This window comes from Schistocerca americana, chromosome 5, assembly GCF_021461395.2.
Source record: "Schistocerca americana isolate TAMUIC-IGC-003095 chromosome 5, iqSchAmer2.1, whole genome shotgun sequence".
NCBI classification, from domain to species: domain Eukaryota; kingdom Metazoa; phylum Arthropoda; class Insecta; order Orthoptera; family Acrididae; genus Schistocerca; species Schistocerca americana.
Window position 1 is genome coordinate 775803446 of NC_060123.1, and position 5428 is coordinate 775808873.

The following is a 5428-nucleotide window of genomic DNA, read 5'->3' on the forward strand; positions in this document are numbered from 1 at the left end:
GCAATTTGAGTGTTCCATCGTCATTAGGAGGCCCTAAACGTTACAATTCACTATCATTTTTGCGTCGGATTCGAAAATCTAGACTCACAGGAGAAGGACCATGGGGTGCCCGAGGCAGCAATAGATCCTTGGAGACAAGTCGGCTGGAGGCCGATGTATTGAATCTCGACGCAATTTGAGTGTTCCATCGTCATTAGGAGGCCCTGAACGTTACAATTAACTATGATTTTTGCGTCGGATTCGAAAATCTAGACTTACAAGAGAACGACCATGAGGTGCCTGAGACTGCAATATCCTCTTGGATACAAGTCGACTGGAGGTCGATGTATTGAATCTCGACGCAATTTGAGTCTTCTATCGTCATTAGGAGGCGCTGAACGTTACAATTCACTATCATTTTTGCGTCGGATTCGATAATCTAAACTCACAGGAGAACGACCTTAAGGTGCCCGAGGCAGCAATAGACCCTTGGAGACAAGTCGGCTGGAGGCCGATGTATTGAATCTCGACGCAATTTGAGTGTTCCATCGGCATTAGGAGGCCCTAAACGTTACAATTCACTATCATTTTTGCGTCGGATTCGAAAATCTAGACTCACAGGAGAACGACCATAAGGTGCCCGAGGCAGCAACAGACCCTTGGAGACAAGTCGGCTGGAGGCCGATGTATTGAATCTCGACGCAATTTGAGTGTTCCATCGTCATTAGGAGGCCCTAAACGTTACAATTCACTATCATTTTTGCGTCGGATTCGAAAATCTAGACTCACAGGAGAAGGACCATGGGGTGCCCGAGGCAGCAACAGATTCTTGGAGACAAGTCGGCTGCAGGCCGATGTATTGAATCTCGACGCAATTTGAGTGTTCCATCGTCACTACAAGGCCCTGAACGTTACAATTAACTATCATTTTTGCGTCGGATTCGAAAATCTAGACTCACAGGATAAAGGACCATGTGGTGCCCGAGGCAGCAACAGGCCCTTTTAGACAAGTCGGATGGAGGCCGATGTATTGAATCTCGACGCAATTTGAGTGTTCCATCGGCATTAGGAGGCCCTGAACGTTACAATTAACTATCATTTTTGCGTCGGATTCGAAAATCTAGACTCACCGGAGACGGACCATGTGGTGCCCGAGGCAGCGATATCCCCTTGGAGACAAGTCGGCTGGAGGCCGATGTATTGGATCTCGACGCAATTTGAGTGTTCCATCGGCATTAGGAGGCCCCTAACGTTACAATTAACTATCATTTTTGCGTCGGATTCGAAAATCTAGACTCACAGGAGAACGACCATAAGGTGCCCGAGGCAGCAACAGACCCTTGGAGACAAGTCGGCTGGAGGAAGATATATTGAATCTCGACGCAATTTGAGTGTTCCATCGTCATTAGGAGGCCCTAAACGTTACAATTCACTATCATTTTTGCGTCGGATTCGAAAATCTAGACTCACAGGAGAAGGACCATGGGGTGCCCGAGGCAGCAACAGACCCTTGGAGACAAGTCGGCTGCAGGCCGATGTATTGAATCTCGACGCAATTTGAGTGTTCCATCGTCACTACAAGGCCCTGAACGTTACAATTAACTATCATTTTTGCGTCGGATTCGAAAATCTAGACTCACAGGAGAAGGACCATGTGGTGCCCGAGGCAGCAATAGATCCTTGGAGACAAGTCGGCTGGAGGCCGATGTATTGAATCTCGACGCAATTTGAGAGTTCCATCGTCATTAGGAGGCCCTGAACGTTACAATTCACTATCATTTTTGCGTCGGATTCGAAAATCTAGACTCACAGGAGAAGGACCATGTGGTGCCCGAGGCAGCAACAGACCCTTTTAGACAAGTCGGCTGGAGGCCAATGTATTGAATCTCGACGCAATTTGAGTGTTCCATCGGCATTAGGAGGCCCTGAACGTTACAATTAAATATTATTTTTGCGTCGGATTCGAAAATCTAGACTCACCGGAGACGGACCATGTGGTGCCCGAGGCAGCGATATCCCCTTGGAGACAAGTCGGCTGGATGCCGATGTATTGAATCTCGACGCAATTTGAGAGTTCCATCGTCATTAGGAGGCCCTGAAAGTTACAATTCACTATCATTTTCGCGTCGGATTCGAAAATCTAGACTCACAGGAGAAGGACCATGTGGTGCCCGAGGCAGCAACAGACCCTTTTAGACAAGTCGGCTGGAGGCCGATGTATTGAATCTCGACGCAATTTGAGTGTTCCATCGGCATTAGGAGGCCCTGAACGTTACAATTAACAATCATTTTTCCGTCGGATTCGAAAATCTAGACTCACAGGAGAACGACCATAAGGTGCCCGAGGCAGCAACAGACCCTTGGACACAAGTCGGCTGGAGGCCGATGTATTGAATCTCGACGCAATTTGAGTGTTCCATCGTCATTAGGAGGCCCTAAACGTTACAATTCCCTATCATTTTTGCGTCGGATTCGAAAATCTAGACTCACGGGAGAAGGACCATGTGGTGCCCGAGGCAGCAACAGACACTTGGAGACAAGTCGGCTGCAGGCCGATGTATTGAATCTCGACGCAATTTGAGTGTTCCATCGTCACTACAAGGCCCTGAACGTTACAATTAACTATCATTTTTGCGTCGGATTCGAAAATCTACTCACAGGAGAAGGACCATGTGGTGCCGGAGCCAGCAATAGACCCTTGGAGACAAGTCGGCTGGAGGCCGATGTATTGAATCTCGACGCAATTTGAGTGTTCCATCGTCATTAGGAGGCCCTAAACGTTACAATTCACTATCATTTTTGCGTCGGATTCGAAAATCTAGACTCGCAGGAGAAGGACCATGTGGTGCCCGAGGCAGCAATATCCTCTTGGACACAAGTCGACTGGAGGTCGATGTATTGAATCTCGACGCAATTTGAGTCTTCTATCGTCATTAGGAGGCGCTGAACGTTACAATTCACTATCATTTTTGCGTCGGATTCGAAAATCTAGACTCACAGGAGAACGACCATGTGGTGCCCGAGGCAGCAATAGACCCTTGGAGACATGGTCGGCTGCAGGCCGATGTATTGAATCTTGACGCAATTTGAGTGTTCCATCGTCATTACAAGGCCCTGAACGGTACAATTAACTTTCATTTTTGCGTCGGATTCGAAAATCTAGACTCACAGGAGAACGACCATAAGGTGCCCGAGGCAGCAATAGACCCTTGGAGACAAGTCGGCTGGAGGCCGATGTATTGAATCTCGACGAAATTTGAGTGTTCCATCGGCATTAGGAGGCCCTGAACGTTACAATTAACTATCATTTTTGCGTCGGATTCGAAAATCTAGACTCACCGGATACGGACCATGTGGTGCCCGAGGCAGCGATATCCCCTTGGAGACAAATCGGCTGGAGGCCGATGTATTGAATCTCGACGCAATTTGAGAGTTCCATCGTCATTAGGAGGCCCTGAACGTTACAATTCACTATCATTTTTGCGTCGGATTCGAAAATCTAGACTCACAGGAGACGGACCATGTGGTGCCCGAGGCAGCAACAGAACCTTTTAGACAAGTCGGCTGGAGGCCGATGTATTGAATCTCGACGCAATTTGAGTGTTCCATCGGCATTAGGAGGCCCTGAACGTTACAATTAACTATCATTTTTGCGTCGGATTCGAAAATCTAGACTCACCGGAGACGGACCATGTGGTGCCCGAGGCAGCGATATCGCCTTGGAGACAAGTCGGCTGGAGGCCGATGTATTGGATCTCGACGCAATTTGAGTGTTCCATCGGCATTAGGAGGCCCTGAACGTTACAATTAACTATCATTTTTGCGTCGAATTCGATAATCTAAACTCACAGGAGACCGACCATAAGGTGCCGAGGCAGCAACAGACCCTTGGAGACAAGTCGGCTGGAGGCCGATGTATTGAATCTCGACGCAATTTGAGTGTTCCATCGTCATTAGGAGGCCCTGAACGTTACAATTAACTATCATTTTTGCGTCGGTTTGGAAAATCTAGACTCACAGGAGAAGGACCATGTGGTGCCCGAGGCAGCAATAGACCCTTGGAGATAAGTCGGCTGCAGGCCGATGTATTGAATCTTGACGCAATTTGAGTGTTCCATCGTCATTACAAGGCCCTGAACGTTACAATTAACTTTCATTTTTGCGTCGGATTCGAAAATCTAGACTCACTGGAGAACGACCATAAGGTGCCCGAGGCAGCAATAGACCCTTGGAGACAAGTCGGCTGGAGGCCGATGTATTGAATCTCGACGCAATTTGAGTGTTCCATCGGCATTAGGAGGCCCTAAACGTTGCAATTCACTATCATTTTTGCGTCGGATTCGAAAATCTAGACTCACAGGAGAACGACCATAAGGTGCCCGAGGCAGCAACAGACCCTTGGAGACAAGTCGGCTGGAGGCCGATGTATTGAATCTCGACGCAATTTGAGTGTTCCATCGTCATTAGGAGGCCCTAAACGTTACAATTCACTATCATTTTTGCGTTGGATTCGAAAATCTAGACTCACAGGAGAAGGACCATGGGGTGCCCGAGGCAGCAATAGATCCTTGGAGACAAGTCGGCTGGAGGCCGATGTATTGAATCTTGACGCAATTTGAGTGTTCCATCGTCATTAGGAGGCCCTGAACGTTACAATTAACTATGATTTTTGCGTCGGATTCGAAAATCTAGACTTACAAGAGAACGACCATGAGGTGCCTGAGACTGCAATATCCTCTTGGATACAAGTCGACTGGAGGTCGATGTATTGAATCTCGACGCAATTTGAGTCTTCTATCGTCATTAGGAGGCGCTGAACGTTACAATTCACTATCATTTTTGCGTCGGATTCGATAATCTAAACTCACAGGAGAACGACCATAAGGTGCCCGAGGCAGCAATAGACCCTTGGAGACAAGTCGGCTGGAGGCCGATGTATTGAATCTCGACGCAATTTGAGTGTTCCATCGGCATTAGGAGGCCCTAAACGTTACAATTCACTATCATTTTTGCGTCGGATTCGAAAATCTAGACTCACAGGAGAACGACCATAAGGTGCCCGAGGCAGCAACAGACCCTTGGAGACAAGTCGGCTGGAGGCCGATGTATTGACTCTCGACGCAATTTGAGTGTTCCATCGTCATTAGGAGGCCCTAAACGTTACAATTCACTATCATTTTTGCGTCGGATTCGAAAATCTAGACTCACAGGAGAAGGACCATGTGGTGCCCGAGGCAGCAACAGATTCTTGGAGACAAGTCTACTGCAGGCCGATGTATTGAATCTCGACGCAATTTGAGTGTTCCATCGTCACTACAAGGCCCTGAACGTTACAATTAACTATCATTTTTGCGTCGGATTCGAAAATCTAGACTCACAGGAGAAGGACCATGTGGTGCCCGAGGCAGCAACAGACCCTTTTAGACAAGTCGGCTGGAGGCCGATGTAT